The 25,612-nt window shown below is 53.0% G+C and overlaps 1 pseudogene; it reads left to right on the top strand.

Moving 5' to 3' along the window:
- Window positions 1–22,824, top strand: part of LOC123159233 (protein FAR1-RELATED SEQUENCE 5-like) — a 33,173-nt pseudogene extending 10,349 nt beyond the window's left edge.
- Window positions 22,825–25,612: the final 2,788 nt, after the last annotated feature.

Below are 25,612 nucleotides of genomic sequence, written 5' to 3'. Positions count from 1 at the left end.
TCACCACCCGACGAGGCGCACTCCGGCCAAGCCCGGACTCGGCGCGTTCCGGCCGCTACAGCCGTCGGCGGATTGGGCAATGAGCCCGTCCTGGAGACCCGCCAGCGCGAACCCGGCCAGCATGGCCGGCGTCCGGCTCCAACTGACCCGGCCCCCGTGGCCTGGCCACAAGGTCGACTCGGCCCGCGCGCCATCGACGACACCGACGCTCGCCACCGCCTCGATCAGCTCGCTCACTCCCTGGAGGTGGAGGAGAGCGGCGCTATCGGGCCGGCGTGCTTCGGCCCGCGCATCCGGGAGGAGCCCTTCCCCAAAGGATTCATGCTCCCCCGCGACACCCCCAAGTACAACGGGACGGTGAAGCCAGAGGACTGGCTCACCGACTACACCACGGCCATTGGCATCACCGGTGCCAATCGTCGTCTCGCCATGCGCTACGCACCGCTCGTGCTCCAAGGGTCGGCCCGCACATGGTTGAACAGCCTGCCGATGGGCAGCATCAACACGTGGGTGAATTTCGAGGAAGCCTTCGTCCGCAACTTCACGGGGACCTACAAGCGACCCGGCCGCCCTAGCCAGCTCGCCATGTGCGTGCAAGGGCCTACGGAGACCGGTCGCGAGTACCTCGCACGCTGGACCGAGCTCCGGAACAGCTGCGAGGGCGTCCATGAAGTCCAGGCGATCCAGTACTTTGTCAGCGGGTGCCGAGATGGCACCCTCCTCAAGCACAAGCTCTTACGCTCCGAGCCGGCCACCATGGCCGCGCTCATGGTGACGGCGGACAAGTACGCCAACGCCGACTCCGCCATGAAGATCGAGGTGGCGCTGGATGAAGCCAGCAAGGGGAAGCCGGTTCCCCCTCTGAAGCCAGCCGGCGAAAGCAGCCGGCAGCAGCATCACCAGAACAACAAGCGCAAGGCCGACCAGCCGGCGCCGCGTCATGACAACCGGCTCGTCGCGGCCACCGAGCCCGCGGCGGACCCGGTGGTGAAGCGCCGGCAAGACGGCATGGCAACCCGCCATGAGCTTCGAGCAGATGCTCGACGCCCCCTACAAGCACCACAGCGGCGCAAGACCCTCCACGCACACGCTTCGGCAGTGCACCATCACCAAGCGCATCATGAGGGGCGACGTCCTGCCCCCTCCGGCTCCAGGCGCGGGGCAGCCGCCTCCGCCTCCACTGCCGCCTCCAGCTGGCGGCGCTATGCACGACGACGCCTACCCGGACCAGAGCGCGGCCTACGTCGTCTTCACCAGCCTCGGCGACGACAAGCGCAGCGAGCGCCTCCTTCGGCAGGAGGTGAACACCGTCGTCCCGGCCAAACCGGAGTTCATGCATTGGTCGGATCGCCCGATCACCTGGACCCGGGAGGATCACCCGGCAGTCATGCCGAGTCCGGGTGGTTACGCCCTCGTCCTCAACCCCACCATCGTCGCGCGGCGCACATGCAAGTTCTCCCGAGTCCTCATCGACGGCGGCAGCAACATCAACATCCTCTACCGCGACACGATGACCAAGCTCGGCCTCAAGGCCGAGGACCTGGACCAACCCGAACGATCTTCCACGGCATCGTACCCGGCCTCTCCTGCTCCCCCATTGGCCGGGTCCGGCTAGATGTCCTGTTTGGTGACAGCGGCCACTTCTGGCGCGAACCGGTCTGGTTCGAGGTGGTGGACCTGTCCAGCGCGTATCACGCGTTGCTGGGCCAGCCCGCGCTCGCCAAGTTCATGGCGGTTCCCCACTACGCGTACCTGAAGATGAAGATGCCGGGCCCAAGGGCCTCATCACCGTCGCTGGTGATTACCGCAAGTCCCTGGAGTGCGCCCGAGATGGCGCCAAATTGGCCGAGTCACTGGTCATTGCCGAGGAGCGGCGCCAGCTCGACCGGATCGTTGCCCTGGCAGACGAGGCCTCCACCGCGTCAGTCCCGACCCCGGAACCGGCCGACGGGGCCGCCTTCAAGCCCTCCAAGGAGACCAAGAAAGTGAAGCTCAACCCAGAAGACCCCAGCTGCAGCAAGTACGTTGTCGTAGGTGCCCGCCTCGACAGCAAATAGGAAGGCGAGCTCGTCGACTTCCTCCGTGAGAATTGGGATATCTTCGCATGGACCCCCAAGGACATGCCGGGTATCCCGAGGAAGTATGCCGAGCACAAACTTCACGTCCGCAAGGACGCCAAGCCTGTCCGTCAACCCCTACGACGATTTTCCGAAGAGAAGAGAAGAACCATTGGTGAAGAGGTCGCCAAGCTTTTGGCGGCCGGCTTCATAATGGAAGTGTTTCACCCCGAGTGGCTGGCCAACCCAGTCCTCGTCCTGAAGAAGAACAAGACCTGGCGCATGTGTATCGACTACACCAGCCTCAATAAGGCCTGTCCCAAGGATCCGTTCGCCCTCCCGCGGATCGACCAAGTCATCGACTCGACCGCCGGGTGTGAGCTCCTGTCCTTCCTGGACGCTTACTCCGGCTACCACCAGATCAAGCTGGACCCGGCCGACGCCCTGAAGACGTCCTTCATCACGCCCTTTGGGGCGTATTGCTACATCACCATGTCGTTCGGCTTGAAGAACGCCGGCGCCACCTTCCAGCGCTGCATGCAGAAATGCCTGCTGCCGCAACTCGGCCGCAATATCCACGTATACGTGGACGACATCGTGGTGAAGACCAAGCAGCACCTCACGCTCCTCGACGATTTGAAGGAAACCTTCGCCAACCTCCGCGAATACAAGGTCAAGCTTAACCCGGAAAAATGCGTCTTCGGCGTCCCGGCCGGAAAGCTACTCGGCTTCCTCGTCTCGGAACGCGGCATTGAGGCGAACCCGGAGAAGATCAAGGCCATCGAGCGCATGCGCAAGCCGGCTCGGCTGCGCGATGTCCAGAAGTTCACCGGATGCTTGGCCTCGGTCAGCCGGTTTCTAAGCCGGCTGGGCGAGAGGGCGCTACCCCTGTACCAGCTGATGAAGAAGACGAGCCCGTTCGAATGGAACGGCAAGGCAGACGAGGCCTTCCAAGACCTCAAGCGCATGCTCTCCACCACGCCAGTCCTGGCCGCGCCGACCAACAAGGAGCCGTTGTTGCTCTACATAGCCGCAACCTCGTGGGCGGTCAGCATGGTGCTGGTGGTCGAGCGACCAGAGAAGGGCAAGATCCAAGCCGTCCAGTGCCCAGTCTACTACCTGAGCGAGGTGCTCTCCATCTCCAAGCAGAACTACCCGCACTACCAGAAGATGTGTTACGGCGTGTACTTCACCGCCAAGAAGCTGAAGCAGTATTTCCAAGAGCACGTCGTCACCGTGGTCAGCACGGTGCCTATCGAAGAAATCATCGGGTGCCGGGATGCCTCTGGCCGGGTTGCCAAATGGGTGATCGAGCTAGCCGGCCATACCATCCTCTACGAGCCCCGCACCGCGATCAAGTCTCAAGCCCTGGCCGACTTCCTCGTCGACTGGACCGAAACCCAGTACTTGCCGCCGCCTCCCGACTCGACGCATTGGCGCATGCACTTCGACGGGTCCAAGATGCGACTCGGCTTGGGGGCCGGCATCGTACTGTCGTCCCCGAAGGGCGACCGGCTCCGCTACGCGCTCCAGATCCACTTCGCCGCCTCCAACAATGTCGCCGAGTACGAAGCCCTTGTGCATGGCCTCCGGCTGGCCAAGGAACTCGGCATCCGGCGCATTCTGTGCTACGGCGACTCGGACCTGGTGGTGCAGCAATGCTCCGGCGAATGGGACGCCCGTGACTCCAACATGGCAAGCTACCGCTTCCTCGTCCAGAAGCTGTCCGGATCCTTCGAGGGTTGTGAGTTCCTCCACGTCCCGCGCGCGGAGAACGAAGCAGCGGACACGCTCGCCAAGATCGCCTCGTCACGACAAGCCATCCCGTCCGACGTCTCTCTCGAGCACCTACGCAAGCCGTCCGTCAAGCCATCGCCGGACTCCGAGTCCATCCACGTTCCAGACGACCCGGCCGCACCTCAACCCGGCCAGGGGACTGCTGAACCCGGCCCAGGGGCTGCTCAGCTCGACCCGGCCACCATCGTCCCGGACCCGGCCGTCACCATCCCCGACCCGGGGGCTGCTCAACCCGGCTCGGGGGCTGCCGACTCGGAACCCACCCTGGTGGCCGTCTTCGCCGTGGTTACGGCTCCATCTTGGGCCCTCTCAATATCAGAGTTTTTGGAGAATGGGGTTCTCCCCATGGACGAGACCCAAGCTTGGCAAGTGCAGCGCCGGGCGTCCGCCTACAGCATCATCAACAACGAGCTCGTCAAGTGTAGCTCCACCAGCGTGTTCCAGCGCTGCGTCGAGCAGGAGCGGGGCGTCGACATCCTCCTCGACATACATCAGGGCGAGTGTGGGCACCACGCCGCATCACGATCCCTGGTGGCCAAGGCGTTCCGCCACGGCTTCTACTGGCCCACGGCCCTCCAAAACGCCGAGTCGCTCGTCCTCAAGTATGAGGGATGTCAGCGCTTCAGCAAACGCAGCCACCAGCCGGCGTCAGCACTCCGCACCATACCGATCGCCTGGCCCTTCGCGGTCTGGGGACTCGACATGGTGGGACCCTTCAAAACCGCCCGAGGCGGCATGACGCACTTGCTGGTGGCAGTGGACAAGTTCACCAAATGGATCGAGGCAAGACCAATAAAGAAACTGGACGGGCCAACAGCCGTCCGGTTCATCAAGGACATAGCGGTGCGCTACGGCATGCCGAACAACATCATCACCAACAACGGCACCAACTTCGCAAAGGGCGCGCTCGAGCAATACTGCTCCGTCTCCGGCATCCGCCTCGACCTGGCCTCCGTTGCGCATCCGCAGTCCAACGGGCAGGTCGAGCGGGCCAATGGACTCATGCTGTCCGGCGTCAAGCCGCGACTCGTCGAGCCGCTCATCCGCTCACCCGGCAGCTGGCTTGACGAGTTGCCAACCGTTCTCTGGAGTCTACGCACCACGCCGAATCGGTCGATCGGGTTCACCCCGTTCTTCCTCGTCTACGGAGCCGAAGCCGTCATCCCGACTGACGTCGAGTTCGACTCGCCACGCGTCGCGATGTACACCGAAGCCGAAGCCAGAGAAGCCCGCGAAGATGGCGTCGACCTGCTCGAAGAAGCACGCCTCCTGGCGCTCAGTCGCTCGGCCATCTACCAGCAAGGCCTGAGGCACTACCACAGCAAGAAGATCAAGCCCCTCGCGTTCCGCGAGGGCGACCTCGTCCTCCGACTCGTCCAAGAGCAGGCAGGCCAGCACAAGCTGTCCCCTCCATGGGAGGGCCCATTCATCGTGAGCAGGGCCTTGCGCGACCGCAACGCCTACTACCTCATCGACGCACGCAAGTCAAGGAAGCGCAAGAAGGACACCGCCGGTGAAGAAACGACCCGGCCGTGGAACGCGGAACTCCTCCGCCCGTTTTACAGTTAGCCGCACGAGCGTATGTATCATCGCCTTTTGTAAACGCATGAAACTATGGGGTCCCCGAACGAGACTCGGGGGCTGCCTTTTGTCGACCAATTTATTGTGTCCCTATTTTCTTGCATCACTATACCACTGAACCCGGCCACCGGTCCGACTCGCTCGACCCGGGGGCTCGGGGGCTGGCCGGCTCGGTCGCTACCCCGCCGCCTTACTTGGTGATTCCTGATAAAGTTAGGATGCCGCGGTCCCCCACTTCGCCCAAAAGCCACAGATCCAGCTTTGGCTGTCGGCTGGCAAGCACAACGGGCCAAAACTCCTTTACGCTTCATACACTAAGCCAAAGGTTGCTGGGTCGATCAACCCGGCCCACCATTCATCAAATGAACAACCGCACGACCGACTGCTCGCCAACCGGCTTCGCCGGATTGCCGCCAGTCAGCCCAGTGGGTGTTTCGCTCGCGCTCAACATTTCGAGGGACTCAAGTCCTGCGCGCTCCTCTCAAAGAACCAAACTCCTTGTCACGGACCGGAGCCTCGGCCGTCTGACTCGCGGGGGGGGGGGGGGGTTTGAGAAAGGAAAAGCGCATGAAATCGGTCCAAAAAACGGAAGGCAAAAAAGCAAAAGCACCCACGACATCTACACAAGTACTTAAGAAAAGGCCCACGACCCGAGTTCATTACACCCTAAAACCCCCAGTGGGTGGGTGGACCTGCTATTTAACAAATTTTACATAAAGTGTCTCAGGCATCTCCAGCGCCGCGTCGCGACATCGACGGCTCTCCCCTCGCGGCCTCCGGGTCCGGCGAGGTGGCGGTGCCCTCCTCAGCATCCGCGTCGCGGTAAACGCCCGTCTCCTCCGAGCTCCCCTCCGGATCATGGAGGAGCAAGCCATAGTTGTCGCCGTCCACGACCCCGCCGTCTTCCGTCCGCTCCGGATGGAACTCGTTGTGGAAGGCGAACTCGGTGATGTAGCTGGCCCGGGAGGCGATCCGGCCGGCTTGCTCCTGCAAGAGCTGCTCCGAACCGGCCCGCTGGCCCATCAACGCGTCCAGCTGCAGGTTCGGGTGCCAGGACAGCGCGAACCGGAGCGCCATCTCAGCACCGGCACAAGCGGCAGAGACGCGCCACTCGCCAAGCCGGTCCGGCCCCATCTCCAACCAACGCGCCAGGCGCGAGAAGCTGCTCGGTTGGACGGAGTCCGGCCATAGGGCCGCCGTCATCGCGGTGCCGGCCTGGGACAGCCGCCCCAACTGCGTTCCCAGGGCCTGCAGGCGGGCCTCAGCGGTGGCGATGATCTCTAGGAAGGTCCAGGCCACCCGCGGATCCGTCCCGGACCCAACAGCGCCGGTCGGGTCATGCAGATAGCGGACGGCTTCCTCCGCCAGCCGCTGCATCTCTGGGAAGGCCCCTGCCGCAAAGGAAGAAGCGAGTTAGAAGAAGAACAACAAGGAAGAAAGGCCGAATCCCGACCCGGCAAACGACAAGAAAAAAGCACTTACTGGAGAAGGACTCTTCCAGGTGCTGCGCCTCAAGCAACGTACCACGCCGCTCCCGCTCGATGGCGCGGTCGCGCTCCTCGAGCGCCTTCTCTAGATCGGCTGCCTTGGCATGGGCCGCCTTCAGCTTGGCGTCCTTGTCTTCGACCGACTCGCTCCGACGGGCCTCGTCCTGACGGGCCCCCTCAGCCGTGGTGACCTGCCCCCGCAAGCGATCCACCTCGGCCTGGAGCCGGCCCTTGTTGTCGGCCAGCTGGCCGCGCTGCTGGTCCGCCTCCACCAGGGCCTGCTGCGCCTCTGCCACCTTGGCGTCTTCCGCCTTAAGGAGCTCCACCTCAGCCTCGAGGTGGCTCTTGTGACCCGCCAGCTGCTCGTGCAGCCGGTTGGCCTCATCGAAAGACCGCCGAGCCGCGGCCGCCTCCGCCCTCGCCTGCGCCGCCTCGACGCCAAGACGGCCGGTGTCGGCAACGAGCCGGTCGTAGTGATGACCGGCCCGGAGCAGACGAGTCCGCCAGGACAGCACCTCGGCTGCGAAAAAGAAGAACTCAGTAGAAGAAAAAAGCAAGACTTAAGATTTGGCCCAACTGTTACACAGTTGGCCCGAATCTCGGGGGCTACACCCAGTGGGTGCGCTAGCGCGCCCCCACTAGAAAAGAGCACAAGGATACCTGCGGCGACGCGGAGCTCCTCCTCCTTGGCGGCAAGCCGCTCCACGAGCTCCCGGTGCTTGCCCAGGAGACGATTGTAGGCGGCGACCCGGAAGGCGTCGAGATGCTGAAGAGAGCAGAAATCAGAACAAGGCCAACACTCTAAAGATTTGACCCAACTACTATGTAGTTGGCCCGAACCTCGGGGGCTACACCCAGTGGGTGCGCTGGCGCGCCCCCACAAAGAAGAAAATTGCAAGAAGACTCACCAGGACGGCGCGCTCCAGGTCGCGCGTCCGCTCCACCTCGGCCTGGGCGAAGGCCTCGAGCCGTTCCGTCCGGCCTCGCAGGCGGCGACTGACGTCGTCCAGCGCCGCCTCCTCCTGGGTCTGAGGCCCGAAGACAACGGCGCCCCCGATCCGCGCCGGCTGCGGCACGGCAGCTCGGCGATCTCCCTGCCGGGGCACTAAGGCGCGCTCCTCGCTGACCGCTCGCGACGCGGCCAGCACCTCCTCCGGGACGCCCTGCGTCGCCGACACTGACCCGGACGCCGGGACGCCCTGCGTCGCCGTCTCCGGCCCAGCTGCCGGGGTGACCTTCGGCGCCGCCGGCTGCGGTGCCTCCTCCAAAACCGGCGGCGCTTCCGACGCCGCCGCCCACAGCGTCTCTTCCAAAACGACGCCGCCTCCACCACCATTAGTCCCCGCTCGCTTGGCCACGTCGGCCCACGGCGGGGTGTCATCCTCCACCTCCACGACCCCCCGGTCGGGGATAACCACCTCACCTCGGCCTTCACGGCCGCGCTCCCTCACCGACGACGGCTCAAAGACCGTCGCCGCCACCACCGTGCCCTCCGGCATTTCGCGCCAGACCGGCTCCGCGCCGAGTCACGCCCATGCCGCCGCCGCATCGGTCCAAGCCCGGACCGACGCCGCCTCCAGCTCCGCCTCGGCCCGATTCCTGTCCCGCCAGGCCAAGGCTTTGGCGTCATTCAGATCCAGGCCGAGGTCCGAGTCGGCCCGTCCCTCCGCCTCAGCCTGGTCGGCAAGGTTGGACCGGCTCCTGCGGAACGCGGCCCCTTCGGCGGTCGCGGCTTCCGCCGCCGCCCTCGCCAGCGCGATTGGCGACCTAGAGAAGAAGACAGAATGAGCAGAAAAGAAACAAGACTAGCTCAAGGAAAAAAAACCTGAGCGCAAACAAGAGATGAAGCTTACCCTGCCAAGACCGGGACCGGGGTTGGCCTCCCGTGCCCGCCGCCGCGCTTCCTCTTGGCCGGCCTCCCGGCCCTGGCCGGGTCTGCCATGCGCTTCGGGGCCCGGGGTCGCGGCGCGACGCTGTCTTTCCCATGCGAGCGGCTCGGCGCCGCCCCATGTGAGGACCCGGCTCCGCCCGCGTCGCCGCCTCCCCCGCCCAACGCCACTACACCAACAACCGGCGTCAGCACCGGCCGTTCCGTGCCGCGGTCAGCAATTCAAGACACATGAAGAAAAATGCAAGACTTACCCGCGTGATGCCCAGCACCGGCGTTGGACTCGGCCTCCTCCTCTGGCGCCACCGACTCCACCTGCGACGGAGCCCAGGCGTAAGGATGCCGAATCGCGTTCAGAAGTACCCCCCGCGTCGCGTCAGGACGGATGAGAAGGTGTACGGCAGCAAAGTAAGAAGACCAGACACTCACCTGCGGCGCCGGGTTCGACTGGCTGTACGGCGCCTTGCCGAACCGCCAGTCCTCCCCAAGGTTGGCCTTGGAGATGTCATTCACGCCGCGCGCGACCTGCTCCGCGGACAGCCGCGTCGACCCCATGCGGTTGGGGTCCTGAAGACCGACCATTTCGCCGATGAGGCAGGAGCGCCCCTGAAGCGGAAGGACCCAGCGCATGATGAACGCGACGAGGAGGTCGGTGCCGGTGAGCCCCTCCTGCGTCCTCATCACCATCACCCGCTCGCAGAGATTAACGATCTCCTACGACGGGCACTTGGGCGAGTAGCCCAAGTTCGTCTTCGCCCGCGGCGGTGCGATGGCGAAGGCCGGAAGATTGATGTGATCCGCTCTAAGGTAGCGGACGTAGAAGAAGGAGTTCTGCCACCTCTTGGCAGAGTCCTCCAGCGGGATCTTGGGGAAATCCGCCCCCGACCGCTTTGAGATGACGGCGGCGCCGCAATCGGCGAACTCCCCGGCCGACGGCCCCTGCTGCTTCAAGGAGAAGAAGCGCGCCCAGAGGTCGATCGTAGGCTTGACCCCCAGGTACCCCTCGCAGAGGGTGACGAAGCCGGAGAGCTGGACGATGGCGCCGGCGCCAAGATGATGCGGCTGGAGCCCGAAGAACTCCAGGAAGGCGCGGAAGAAGGTGCTCGCCGGCAGCCCGAACCCGCGCTCGAAGTGCGTGAGGAATACCACGCGCTCCTGCCCCTCGGGCCGAGTCCTCTGCTCGCCGTGCGGCAGGCGGACGCCGACGTCCATCTCCCGCGGTAGGCGCCGCGTCGCCCGGAGCTGGGTGATGTCCTCAGAGGTGACGTTCGAGCCCATCCAGGAGCCCGATGGCAGCGACATGATCGAAGAAAGAAGAAGGAAGATGGACGGCAAAGGAGTTCTGCTCGGAGCAGCGGGCGCCGCAGTGCGTCTGTTGTGAAGAGCGGAGCAAGAGCAAAGGGACAGGAGGGCGCGAGCGAGAATAATGTCCGCCGCCCCCCTGCCCCCCACCCCCCGATTTATAACCCTCGGTTTGAACGTGGGGAAGTGGGATCGTCTGCATGCGCCCGTTCCACTACCCCGCAATAAGCGCGCGCGTACGCGCGCATTAACTGCCCGGGGAAGAGCAACCGGCCCCCGGACGCCGCAATAAATCCGCACGCTTGGGCCGAGGGCGCGCGGCGGCGGGTCCCAGCCCGTCGCCCAGTCCCGTCGCGCGCGTGGCCTGTCAGGCCCCTCCAGCTTCCGGGCACCACGTGGCGCCCGCGCAAAGCCCGAGGGATTGCCCCAAGATTCGGCGGACTTCTCGGTCCCCGCCACGACCAAGACGCCGCGATCCGGTTTTCGAGAAAACCGGAACACAGTGGGTGTTGCCGGACCTGGCGCTCGCAGAATCCACCTTGCTTAAGGGGGAAACTGTGAAGGCCCACTCATCCGAAGACGGCGGACCTTCACAGCTTCGGGGACTACTGTCAGGGGATGGACCCCGGGCAGGCAACGGAACCCGGATCCTCTTTAAAAACAACGGGGCTGGCACCGCCCCTCAATACCGGCGCGCGCTTGGCCGGGTCGCTCGACCCGGCCAAGCCCCCCAAGCCGGCCAGACTAGTCGACCCGGCAAGACACGTCGACTCGGCCCCAACTGTTGGGGAACGTAGTAATTTCAAAAAAAATTCCTACGCACACGCAAGATGATGGTGATGCATAGCAACGAGAGGGGAGAGTGTTGTCCATGTACCCTCGTAGACCGATAGCGGAAGCGTTAACACAACGCGGTTGATGTAGTCGTACGTCTTCACGATCCGACCGATCAAGTACCGAACGCACGGCACCTCCGAGTTCAGCACACGTTCAGCTCGATGACATCCCTCGAACTCCGATCCAGCCGAGTGTTGAGGGAGAGTTTCGTCAGCACGACGGCGTGGTGATGATGATGATGTTCTACCGACGCAGGGCTTCGCCTAAGCACCGCTACGATATTATCGAGGTGTAATATGGTGGAGGGGGGCTTAAGTGATGTGCATTACCGAGAGGGCCCAGAGATACCTCTCCGACAATCGGAGTGACAAATCCTAATCTCGAAATACTCCAACCCAACAAGTACCTTCGGAGACATCTGTAGAGCACCTTTATAATCACCCAGTTACGTTGTGACGTTTGGCAGCACACAAAGTGTTCCTCCGATAAACGGGATTTACATAATCTCATAGTCATAGGAACATGTATAAGTCATGAAGAAAGCAATAGCAACATACTAAACGATCGAGTGCTAAGCTAACGGAATGGGTCAAGTCAATCACATCATTCTCCTAATGATGTGATCCCGTTAATCAAATGACAACTCATGTCTATGGCTAGGAAACATAACCATCTTTGATCAACGAGCTAGTCAAGTAGAGGCATACTAGTGACACTCTGTTTGTCTATGTATTCACACATGTATCATGTTTCCGGTTAATACAATTCTAGCATGAATAATAAACATTTATCATGATATAAGGAAATAAATAGTAACTTTAGTATTGCCTCTAGGGGATATTTCCTTCAGTCTCCCACTTGCACTAGAGTCAATAATATAGTTCACATCGCCATGTGATTTAACATCAATAGTTCACATCACCATGTGATTAACACCCATGGTTCACATCGTCATGTGACCAACACCCAAAGGGTTTACTAGAGTCAATAATCTAGTTCACATCGCTATGTGATTAACACCCAAAGAGTACTAAGGTGTGATTATGTTTTGCTTGTGAGATATTTTTAGTCAACGGGTCTGTCACATTCAGATCCGTAAGTATTTTGCAAATTTCTATGTCTACAATGCTCTGCACGGAGCTACTCTAGCTAATTGCTCCCACTTTCAATATGTATCTAGACCGAGACTTAGAGTCATCTAGATTAGTGTCAAAACTTGCATCGACGTAACCCTTTATGACGAACCTTTTGTCACTTCCATAATCGAGAAACGTATCCTTATTCCACTAAGGATAATTTTGACCGCTGTCCAGTGATCTACTCCTAGATCACTATTGTTCTCCCTTGCTAAACACAGTGCAGGGTATACAATAGGTCTGGTACACAGCATGGCATACTTTATAGAACCTATGGCCGAGGCATAGGGAATGAATTTCATTCTTTTTCTATCTTCTGCCGTGGTCGGGCTTTGAGTCTTACTCAATTTCACACCTTGTAACACAGGCAAGAAACTCTTTCTTTGACTGTTCCATTTTGAACCACTTCAAAATCTTGTTAAGGTATGTACTCATTGAAAAAACTTATCAAGCGTCTTGATCAATCTCTATAGATCTTGATGCTCAATATGTAAGCAGCTTCACCGAGGTCTTTCTTTGAAAAACTCCTTTCAAACACTCCTTTATGCTTTGCAGAATAATTCTGCATTATTTCCGATCAACAATATGTCATTCACATATACTTATCAGAAATGCTGTAGTGCTCCCACTCACTTTCTTGTAAATACAGGCTTCACCGCAAGTCTGTATAAAACTATATGCTTTGATCAACTTATCAAAGCGTATATTCCAACTCCGAGATGCTTGCACCAGTCCATAGATGGATCGCTGGAGCTTGCATATTTTGTTAGCACCTTTAGGATTGAAAAAACCTTCTGGTTGCATCATATACAACTCTTCTTTAATAAATCCATTAAGGAATGCAGTTTTGTTTATCCATTTGCCAGATTTCATAAAATGCGGCAATTGCTAACATGATTCGGACAGAATTAAGCATAGATACGAGTGAGAAACTCTCATCGTAGTCAACACCTTGAACTTGTCGAAAACCTTTTTTGCGACAATTCTAGCTTTGTAGATAGTAACACTACTATCAGCGTCCGTCTTCCTCTTGAAGATCCATTTATTTTCTATGGCTTGCCGATCATCGGGCAAGTCAACCAAAGTCCATACTTTGTTCTCATACATGGATCCCATCTCAGATTTCATGGCCTCAAGCCATTTTACGGAATCTGGGCTCACCATCGCTTCTTCATAGTTCGTAGGTTCGTCATGGTCTAGTAACATAACCTCCAGAACAGGATTACCGTACCACTCTGGTGTGGATCTCACTCTGGTTTACCTACGAGGTTTGGTAGTAACTTGATCTGAAGTTACATGATCATCATCATTAACTTCCTCACTAATTGGTGTAGGAGTCATAGGAACAGATTTCTGTGATGAACTACTTTCCAATAAGGGAGCAGGTACAGTTACCTCATCAAGTTCTACTTTCCTCCCACTCACTTCTTTCAAGTGAAACTCCTTCTCTAGAAAGGATCCATACTTAGCAACGAATGTCTTGCCTTCGGATCTGTGATAGAAGGTGTACCCAACTGTCTCCTTTGGGTATCCTATGAAGACACATTTCTCCGATTTGGGTTTGAGCTTATCAGGATGAAACTTTTTCACATAAGCATCGCAACCCCAAACTTTAAGAAACGACAACTTTGGTTTCTTGCCAAACCACAGTTCATAAGATGTCGTCTCAACGGATTTAGATGGTACCCTATTTAACGTGAATGCAGCTGTCTCTAATGCATAACCCCAAAACGATAGTAGTAGATCGGTAAGAGACATCATATATCGCACCATATCTAATAAAGTACGGTTACGATGTTCGGACATACCATTACACCGTGGTATTCCAGGTGGCGTGAGTAGTGAAAACTATTTCACATTGTTTTAACTGAAGGCCAAACTCGTAACTCAAATACTCTTCTCCACGATCAGATCGTAGAAACTTTATTTTCTTGTTATGATGATTTTTCGCTTCACTCTGAAATTATATGAAATTTTCAAATGTTTCAGACTTCTGTTTCATTAAGTAGATATACCCATATCTGCTCAAATCATCTGTGAAGGTCAGAAAATAATGATGCCTGCTACGAGCCTCAATATTCATCGGACCACATACATGTGTATGTATGATTTCCAACAAATCTGTTGCTCTCTTCATAGTTCCGGAGAACGGCGTTTTAGTCATCTTGCCCATGAGGCACGGTTCGCAAGCATCAAGTGATTCATAATCAAGTGATTCCAAAATCCCATCAGTATGGAGTTTCTTCATGCGCTTTACACCAATATGACCTAAACGGCAGTGCCACAAATAAGTTGCACTATCATTATTAACTTTGCATCTTTTGGCTTCATTATTATGAATATGTGTATCGCTACGATCAAGATCCAACAAACCATTTTATTGGGTGTATGACCATAGAAGGTTTTATTCATGTAAACAGAACAACAATTATTCTCTAATTTAAATGAATAACCGTATTGCAATAAACATGATCAAATCATATTCATGCTCAATGCAAACACCAAATAACACTTATTTAGGTTCAACACTAATCCCGAAAGTATAGGGAGTGTGCGATGATAATCATATCAATCTTGGAACCACTTCCAACACACATCGTCACTTCACCCTTAACTAGTCTCTGTTCATTCTGCAACTCCCGTTTCGAGTTACTACTCTTAGCAACTGAACCAGTATCAAATACTGAGGGGTTGCTATAAACACTAGTAAAGTACACATCAATAACATGTATATCAAATATACCTTTGTTCACTTTGCCATCCTTCTTATCCGCCAAATACTTGGGGCAGTTCCGCTTCCAGTGACCAGTCCCTTTGCAGTAGAAGCACTCAGTCTCAGGCTTAGGTCCAGACTTGGGCTTCTTCACTTGAGCAGCAACTTGCTTGCCGTTCTTCTTGAAGTTCCCCTTCTTCCCTTTGCCCTTTTCTTGAAACTAGTGGTCTTGTCAACCATCAACACTTGATGCTTTTCTTGATTTCTACCTTCGTCGATTTCAGCATCGCGAAGAGCTCGGGAATTACTTTCGTCATCCCTTGCATACTATAGTTCATCACGAAGTTCTACTAACTTGGTGATGGTGACTAGAGAATTCTGTCTATCACTATTTTATCTGAAGATTAACTCCCACTTGATTCAAGCGATTGTAGTACTCAGACAATCTGAGCACATGCTCACTGCTTGAGCTATTCTCCTCCATCTTTTAGCTATAGAACTTGTTGGAGACTTCATATCTCTCAACTCGGGTATTTGCTTGAAATATTAAATTCAACTCCTGGAACATCTCATATGGTCCATGACGTTCAAAACGTCTTTGAAGTCCCGATTCTAAGCCGTTAAGCATGGTGCACTAAACTATCAAGTAGTCATCATATTGAGCTAGCCAAACGTTCATAACGTCTGCATCTGCTCCTGCAATAGGTCTGTCACCTAGCGGTGCATCAAGGACATAATTCTTCTGTGCAGCAATGAGGATAATCCTCAGATCACGGTCCAATCCGCATCTTTGCTACTAACATCTTTCAACATAATTTTTCTCTAGGAACATATCAAAAATAAACACAGGGAAGCAACAACGCGAGCTATTGATCTACAACATAATTTGCAAATACTATCAGGACTAAGTTCATGATAAATTTAAGTTCAATTAATCATATTACTTAAGAACTCCCACTTAGATAGACATCCCTCTAATCCTCTAAGTGATCACGTGATCCATATCAACTAAACCATGTCCGATCATCACGTGAGATGGAGTAGTTTCAACGGTGAACATCACTATGTTGATCATATCTACTATATGATTCACGCTCGACCTTTCGGTCTCCGTGTTCCGAGGCCATATCTGCATATGCTAGGCTCGTCAAGTTTAACCTGAGTATTCCGCGTGTGCAACTGTTTTGCACCCGTTGTATTTGAACGTAGAGCCTATCACACCCGATCATCACGTGGTGTCTCAGCACGAAGAACTTTGCAACGGTGCATACTCAGGGAGAACACTTTATCTTGAAATTTAGTGAGAGATCATCTTATAATGCTACCGTCAATCAAAGCAAGATAAGATGCATAAAAGATAAACATCACATGCAATCAATATAAGTGATATGATATGGCCATCATCATCTTGTGCTTGTGATCTCCATCTCCGAAGCACCGTCATGATCACCATCGTCACCGGCGCGACACCTTGATCTCCATCGTAGCATCGTTGTCGTCTCGCCAATCTATTGCTTCTACGACTATCGCTACCGCTTAGTGATAAAGTAAAGCAATTACATGGCGATTGCATTGCATACAATAAAGCGACAACCATATGGCTCCTGCCAGTTGCCGATAACTCGGTTACAAAACATGATCATCTCATACAATAAAATTTAGCATCATGTCTTGACCATATCACATCACAACATGCCCTGCAAAAACAAGTTAGACGTCCTCTACTTTGTTGTTGCAAGTTTTACGTGGCTGCTACGGGCTTAGCAAGAACCGTTCTTACCTACGCATCAAAACCACAACGATAGTTTGTCAAGTTGGTGCTGTTTTAACCTTCGCAAGGACCGGGCGTAGCCACACTCGGTTCAACTAAAGTTGGAGAAACTGACACCCGCCAGCCACCTTAGCTGGTGCAAAGCACGTCGAGAACCAGTCTCGCGTAAGCGTACGCGTAATGTCGGTCCGGGCCGCTTCATCCAACAATACCGCCGAACCAAAGTATGACATGCTGGTAAGCAGTATGACTTATATCGCCCACAACTCACTTGTGTTCTACTCGTGCATATACATCAACGCATAAAACCAGGCTCTGATACCACTGTTGGGGAACGTAGTAATTTCAAAAAAATTCCTACGCACACGCAAGATCATGGTGATGCATAGCAACGAGAGGGGAGAGTGTTGTCCACGTACCCTCGTAGACCGAAAGCGGAAGCGTTAGCACAACGCGGTTGATGTAGTCGTACGTCTTCACGATCCGACCGATCAAGTACCGAACGCACGGCACCTCCGAGTTCAGCACACGTTCAGCTCGATGACGTCCCTCGAACTCCGATCCAGCCGAGTGTTGAGGGAGAGTTTTGTCAGCACGACGGCGTGGTGACGATGATGATGTTCTACCGACGCAGGGCTTCGCCTAAGCACCGCTACGATATTATCGAGGTGTATATGGTGGAGGGGGGCACCGCACACGGCTAAAGAGATCAATAATCAATTGTTGTGCTCTATGGGGTGCCCCCTGCCCCCGTATATAAAGGAGCAAGGGGAGAGGCGGCCGGCCAAGGAGGAGGGCGCGCCAAGGGGGAGTCCTACTCCCACCGGGAGTAGGACTCCTCCTTTCCTTGTTGGAATAGGAGAAGGGAAGGGAGAAGGAGAAGAAGGAAGGGGGGCGCCCCCCCTCCCTAGTCCAATTCGGACTAGTCCATGGGGAGGGTGCGGCCACCCTTTGGGGCCTTTCTCTCCTTTCCCGTATGGCCCATTAAGGCCCAATACGAATTCCCGTAACTCTCCGGTACTCCGAAAAATACCCGAATCACTCGGAACCTTTCCGAAGTCCGAATATAGTCGTCCAATATATCGATCTTTACGTCTCGACCATTTCGAGACTCCTCGTCATGTCCCTGATCTCATCCGGGACTCCGAACTCCTTCGGTACATCAAAACATATAAACTCATAATATAACTGTCATCGTAACTTTAAGCGTGCGGACCCTACGGGTTCGAGAACTATGTAGACATGACCGAGACACGTCTCCGGTCAATAACCAATAGCGGAACCTGGATGCTCATATTGGCTCCCACATATTCTACGAAGATCTTTATCGGTCAGACCGCATAACAACATACGTTGTTCCCTTTGTCATCGGTATGTTACTTGCCCGAGATTCGATCGTCGGTATCTCAATACCTAGTTCAATCTCGTTACCGGCAAGTCTCTTTACTCGTTCCGTAATACATCATCTCGCAACTAACTCATTAGTTGCAATGCTTGCAAGGCTTAAGTGATGTGCATTACCGAGAGGGCCCAGAGATACCTCTCCGACAATCGGAGTGACAAATCCTAATCTCGAAATACGCCAACCCAACAAGTACCTTCGGAGACACCTGTAGAGCACCTTTATAATCACCCAGTTACGTTGTGACGTTTGGTAGCACACAAAGTGTACCTCCGATAAACGGGAGTTGCATAATCTCATAGTCATAGAAACCTGTATAAGTCATGAAGAAAGCAATAGCAACATACTAAACGATAGAGTGCTAAGCTAACGGAATGGGTCAAGTCAATCACATCATTCTCCTAATGATGTGATCCCGTTAATCAAATGACAACTCATGTCTATGGCTAGGAAACATAACCATCTTTGATCAACGAGCTAGTCAAGTAGAGGCATACTAGTGACACTCTGTTTGTCTATGTATTCACACATGTATCATGTTTCCGGTTAATACAGTTCTAGCATGAATAATAAACATTTATCATGATATAAGGAAATAAATAATAACTTTATTATTGCCTCTAGGGCATATTTCCTTCACCAACAACTGGCGCAAGATAGCCGAACCCGGCACGGCCAAAGCCTCCTCACCAAGCCTGGCGTGCTACGCAATCTAGCCGCGGGTCAACTCCCGTCCCATCCAGGCCATATGACGGGGACAAGACTTCAATCAACGATGACCAAGGCAACAGTGCCCCGCCCATGCCTCTGGTCAGCAGGAACGTGGCAACAGTGCCCCTCACCTACCCACTGACCAGGGCCGGCGTGGGAACAATGCCCCCACCCTCACCGCTGACGACAGCAAGCGGCAACCTGACGGAGAGCACTGTACGCGGCTCGACTCGGCTACGCCCTGACGATCGACAAGACGGCACACAGTCCCCCTAGGCTTGCGGGGCTCGCGCCTAGGGGAACCCGGCGAACCACAAGCCCTCAGCGGAGCCCAGCCCGGGACCCCGGACACCGACTACACGGACCCACCGACTTATAACATTACCATTGTATCCCCGAGGGGTTTGACTATAAAACCCCCGGGAGCCCACGGTCATTCGAGGGGGCCGAAGCAGAAGGACTAGCCACAAAAACAGCAACACCGGAGAGAAGGAGCAGCCCAAGCCTTAGCCAGCTTCCTTCCTCCTTCAGACAGCTCCAGGAGCAACATTGTACTATCGATCATCCAACTACACTCGGCAGGACTAGGGGTATTATCTCTCCGGAGAGCCCCGAACCTGGGTATGTCCGGCGTCCCGCGCCCGCTCATGCCAACCTCGCCTCTGGAGCCCACCAGCGCCCTCGAGCCTCCTCCTCTCTTTAGCCATCCCTTGGCATCTACCGTGTGACCACCACGACGGGCTGTTTAGATAAAGACACAATAAAGTTAGTATAGCGAGTGTGGAAGAGTGGTGGTAGGAGTTGTGAAATTGTCCCTAAGCCATTGACTACTTTACTAGACCGATAGCAAGTTTTATGTGGGAGAGGCCACTGCTAGCATGTCATCCCTGACTTGGAATTCTATGCACTTATGATTGGAACTATTAGCAAGCGTCCGCAACTACCAACGTTCATTAAGGTAAAACCCAACCATAGCATTAAGATATATTGGTCCCCCTTCAATCCCGTATGCATCAATTTCTATGCTAGGTAGAAGCTTCTGTCACTCTTGCCCTCCAATACATAGTCCTATCAACATACAACTAACCCTATGGTGTGATCCACGCGCGCGCTCATATGATGGGCACCAAAGGACAGTAACATAACCACAAGCAAATTAAATCAATCATAGCAATTCATTAACCATCGATAGGACAATGAAAATCTACTCATACATCATAGGATGGCAACACATCATTGGATAATAATATGAAGCATAAAGCACCATGTTCAAGTAGAGGGTACAGCGGGTTGCGGGAGAGTGGACCGTTGTAGATAGAGGGGGGAAGGTGATGGAGATGTTGGTGAAGATCGCGGAGGTGTTGGTGAAGATCGCGGTGATGATGATGATGGCCACGGCAGCGTTCCGGCGCCACCGGAAGAGAGGGGGAGAGGGGCCCCCTTCTTCTTCTTCTTCCTTGACCTCCTCCCTAGATGGGAGAAGGGTTTCCCCTCTGGTCCTTGGCCTCCATGGCATTGGAGGGGCGAGAGCCCCTCCGAGATTGGATCCGTCTCTCTGTCTCTCTCTGTTTCTGCGTTCTAGTATTCGGCCCTTTCGCCGTTTCTTATATATCCGGAGATCCGTAACTCCGATTGGATTGAAACCTTCGCCAAGATTTTTTCCGAAAATTAGCTTTCTTGCGGCCAAAGAAGAGCAACAACTGCCTTACGGGGGGCCCACGATGGTCAGGGGCGCGCCCCCCTGCCTCGTGGCCACCTCGGGCACCGTCTCGCGTTGATTCTTCCTCCCATATTTCCCAAATATTCCAAAAGTATTCTCCATCCGTTTTTATTCCGTTTGATATGGGGTTTCTGCGAAACATAAAACATGCAACAAACAGGAACTAGCACTGGGCACTAGATCAATATGTTAGTCCCAAAAAATAGTACAAAAAGTTGCCAAAAGTATATGAAAGTTGTATAATATTGGCACGGAACAATCAAAAATTATAGATACGACGGAGACGTATCACTGACATAGAAGACACGATAGCCTACTTCGATGAGAAAGCGAAAGAAGATCCAGATTTCTTCTACAGGATAAGATTGGACAATGAGGACTGTGTCAGGAACATGTATTGGGTGGATGGTGCTACAAGAAGAGCCTACAAACATTTCCGAGATTGCATTTCATTCGACGCGACATATCTCACTAATATGTACAAGATGCCATGCGCTCCATTCATAAGAATAAATAACCACACTCAGTCATTGCAGTTTGGATGCGGGCTCGTTCGAAACGAAGACACGGATGGGTACACTTGGCTGCTCAAAACCTTCTTGGAGTGCATGGGTGGACTTGCTCCGATGAACATAATAACAGACCAGGATTTTAGCATGCGTGCAGGCATAGAGGAGGTCTTTCCATTGGCAGTGCACAGGCACTGCAGGTGGCACATTATAAAGAAGGCTGAGGAGACGCTAGGACCGTTCTTTGCTGACCGTCCGGATCTGCACAAGGCATTCGAGCTGTGTGTGGACCACAGCTTGACGGTGGAGGAGTTTGAACGGAGCTGGATGGCTATGATTGAAACATATCAAGTCCAAGACAACGAGACGCTTGCTAGCCTGTGGGAGAAGCGTATGTACTGGGTGCCATCCTACTTCATGCAGTGCTTCTTCCCATTTCTGCAGACTACGCAGCGCAGCGAGGGGTTCAATGCTGCTCTGAAGCGGTACGTGAGCCCTGGCAACTCATTGCTGCAGTTTGCCAAGCAATACACATCTTTGCAACAAAAAATACTGGGATCTAAGCTACAGCAAGAAGCAAAGACCGCGCTCAAGCAGCCTAAATTGCTAACATGTTTACCAATGGAGAGGCAGATGAGCAAGACATATACCAACAAGATTTTTAACAAGTAAGTCAGTTGTGTTACAGTCTTATTTGCACAAGCATGAAGGTAGTAGGTGCCATATAGAATGCAATGCAGTTGCCAGCTTTTTTGAAAATGCTGATATATTGAAAGTAGCCATTGAGTACAGGGTAACCATGATATGTAGTTGCCATGTTTAATGAACTGCAGTTGGCATGTGAAGTCAACTATAGTTGCCATGTGAAGTCAACTACAGTTGCCATGTTTAATGAACTGTAGTTGCCATGTTTAATGAACTGTAGTTGCCATGTTTAATGAACTGTAGTTGCCGTGTGAAATAAACTATAATTGCCATGTTTAATGATCTGTACTTCCATTTGCCATGATGGTATGGAACGCACTTGCCAATTAAAATGTTATGTATTTGCCATGTGAAAAATATCATGCAATTGCCATAGCCATCATTCATTTTAGATGCCTTTCCTACGTTACAGACTACATCAACATAAGGTGCTACAAAACGTCATATAAGAGTTTAACAAAACCACACAAAACTTGCAGATTCCAGGAAGAAATAAAGCGTGCCAGCATGTACATGGCTTACCAGGTGGACGAACATACGTTCAAGGTGTGTTCTCTCTTGGGCATGTCGGATTCAGAACCTGAAGACCCAGACAAAGGAAGGAACTACTTTGTGAAGGCTTCGATAAGCGAAGGCGAATACTACTGCCAATGCTGCAAATTCGAACGGGGCGGGATTGTGTGCTGTCACATACTAAAGTAATGGACATGAACGCGGTGACACGAATGCCCTGCCATTTCATACGGCGGCGATGGACTTGGGACGCTGACGACGCATTGGGGCCGCAAACATCAAATGCAGTTTTGGCTGTGCATGATGAGAGACCAGAGTCAACCATGGAAGCCGTGAGGCATGTTGTGTTGACAAAGAACTATGCTGAACTAATAGATGAAGCGTGCAAGAGTGATGAGACAGCGAGGGTTGTAGAAAAACACAGGAAGGCCCTGAAAAGAGAGCTTGATGAGATCAAGAAGAGGAAAGCTGAGGAAGCCTTACATAGGTTCCCCCGCACCTTAAGTGTGCCTTCATCCACGGGGCCATCATCTGAAAACTCAGAGGTAGGATCTGGAACAGCAAGCACACAAACCCAGATCAGGAACCCACCCCATTCCATCACAAAGGGGCGTCCAAAAGAGATAAGATACAAATCAAGATTGGAGATTCAAGCAAAGCACAAGAAAACAAAGAAAGGGATGGGCAATCCGTAAGCAACATTGGAGCATTGTGACTTGGTTGTTGGTGACATTTTTTGCAAGCTAGATGTTCTAAAAATTGTAAAAATGGTAGAACAACTCTTGAGGGGAATCAGAGTCTGAAAAGGAAATGCCATGAATCAATGACTGCAGTTGCCACGTGTGTGGTACTGAATTTGCCATGTTATTTCTTCGGAATCTGCCGTGCCTTTTCTACTGAATCTGCCATGTTATTTCAACTGAGTCTGCCATGCCTTTTCTACTGAATCTGCCATGTTATTTCTACTGAATCTGCCATGTTAGTTCTACTGAATGTGCCATGTCATCTATACTGAGTCTGCCATCGCGTAGATTTCCGTGTGCAGTCAACACATTTTAGTCCACACATATTGTATTGTGTGGAAACTATGGAAAACAAGTTGAAACGATCGCGTGCAAAAACCGTAAGGGTACGGCTGCGTACAAACTACCCTGCTAGCCGATACAGTTAGCAGTGCAAAAAACCAAAAAGACAAACGAGAAAGAACGATAACTTTCACTAACCATGACTGATCAACTACATTTGTCATGTTTTCAGACATCAAGGACGCATTCAAAACACCAAACTGGTACTGCCAACCCACAAACGCGTAATAATACTGAAAGCACATAAACGTATCTGCTGTCACACCTAAGTAGGTTCACATCCACACATATATTACAAACTATTCAAATGTCGCTCACACGCCACCACTATATACTAGGCTACGGGGAGATGCAGTCATAGCATATTACACGGACATAGTTTTGAAAAAGAACAAGGTAATACCTTACATTCCTCGGGAACAGAATGTAAGGTAGGCGTTCGGTGTGGAGCACCACGTGATCACTTGTACTTCTTGGTGGCTTTCTTGACAGCTTCCTCTATGAACTCTCGTGCGTTGGACCGCGTGTTGAAATCTTCATTCATCAACCAGTTCCATGTGTAAATTTTGCGGAGCTCGACGACCATTGCAGTTGTGACGACAGGGACCCGTCGACCTTCCCACTTAGCAAGGTATTCCAACGTGTGAAAGCCACAGTCGTGCCTATAAAACAAAAGAATCAGGTGAACTCAAGAAAACAGAGAGAAATCATAAACTTCAATGAAGATGTGACAAAGAGGGTTAGCATTGGTGTAGAGGACACATGAAAAAAGATAGTAATTACCCGTTTCCTTGCTTCATAGTCTCAACGTAATCGATTGGAAAATGTCTGATCTGGACCTTTGAGTTTTGGTAGTGACGGTTCCATGTCTCTTTGAGGTTGTTGATGAAGTATTCGGCATGCGTAGTAAGGTCTACATCAGCTTCTGAACGCACTGAATCAAGCACCTCAAATCGTTGGTTCTTGAGGTCAAGGCAAATCGCGTAGTGGTGAACACACTTGTCATGTGGGTCCTGTGGTGCAAGCTCCTGGAACATGGGGAACATGACCTGCAAGTAAAAAATAAATGAAGGAAAAAAGCAGAGTTCACATCAAGAACAGAAATGATGTAGTTAGAAAAATGATGTCTAAGGACATCGCTGGCTGCACTAGAAGGCACATGAATGACATAGAAGCAACAGGTGTCCAAAAGTACACCATCATAGAAATGTTTAGTTGCAGTGTGTAATTAAAAGAAGTTGCCATCCATGTATGGACTAAGTTGCCCAGTATTTTAGTTGAAGTAGCCACATAAGTTGCATTAAGAAGCAAAAAAAACTCATTTTACATGGCAGCTGTTGCCACATGAAACAACTGTCACAGAACATGGTGTAGCCCACATGTGAAGCATATCTACTGGCAAAACATACCAAGGCAGGAAAAATGTGCAAAAAAGGAAGGAATACTCACACATTTCTTCATTGTGAGCTTGAAGTCACCATGCGCGGCAAAATGCTTCCTCAGGATTTTGTGGTGGAAGTCACCGTCCCATATTTTGCAGGTCACGCTGTACTGCATGATTGTTTTGTCGGGACACATATCCATATGCCTGTTGATGAAGTCAATCCCACATGCAACTACATTCTTCGACATTTTGCCGAGTGGCCTCACAGACTCGGCAAGATCACCCAGGTCAGCGTACGTCGCATCGCATTGTATGATCTTGGTTCTGTCCAAACATGAGCTGTATGAAAATGATATAACATGAAAGAATCATGTCTACTAACTAGAAAAAAGAAAATAAGTCATAAAACAGAGCATCTATAGAATAGCAAAAAGGAAGAAAAGTAAAAAAGGAAAGCAAATGAGGGGTTATGCGGTGTGGTCATTACGCTTTCAACTCCTTCATGTGCTTGCTGTTGGACCTCGCATTTCCAAAGCGCTTGACAATTTCGTACAGCTGGTTCTGATCCTTTGTGGCCTTGACTTCTGGCTCATAGTAATCCGTGGGTGGTGCGTGAACTACCCTATGCTGCCTCACAGAACCAGGGGTGGCACTTCTAATGGTATCCTCAGATAGACTCAGTATGCATGCTAGAACTTGATTGCCCCTGACCTCGTGAGGACCTCCTCTGCAGTGCTGCCTCCTCACTCCTGCGGTAAGCTTCATCAAGTGACGGTGTAATCTCCTCAAGAGTGGCTGCAATGATCAAAAAAGTGGGTTAGGGTATTTGGGAAATAAAACAAGTTAATTGTGCAAAGAAAGGGTGTAGAATGTGAAAATGTAGGTGCAAAATTAGGGAGTTGCCATGTGGAGGCAACTACAGTTGCCAGGTGTAATACAGTGTAGTTGCCATGTGGCAACAACTGTAGTTGCCATGTGGCAACAATTACAGTTGCCATGTGGGCTGAACTGCAG

Source organism: Triticum aestivum, chromosome 1D (assembly GCF_018294505.1).
Source record: "Triticum aestivum cultivar Chinese Spring chromosome 1D, IWGSC CS RefSeq v2.1, whole genome shotgun sequence".
In the NCBI taxonomy this organism is placed as follows: Eukaryota; Viridiplantae; Streptophyta; class Magnoliopsida; order Poales; family Poaceae; genus Triticum; species Triticum aestivum.
Note: the sequence above shows the minus strand (reverse complement) of the source record. Positions and strands in the feature narration are given on the sequence as shown.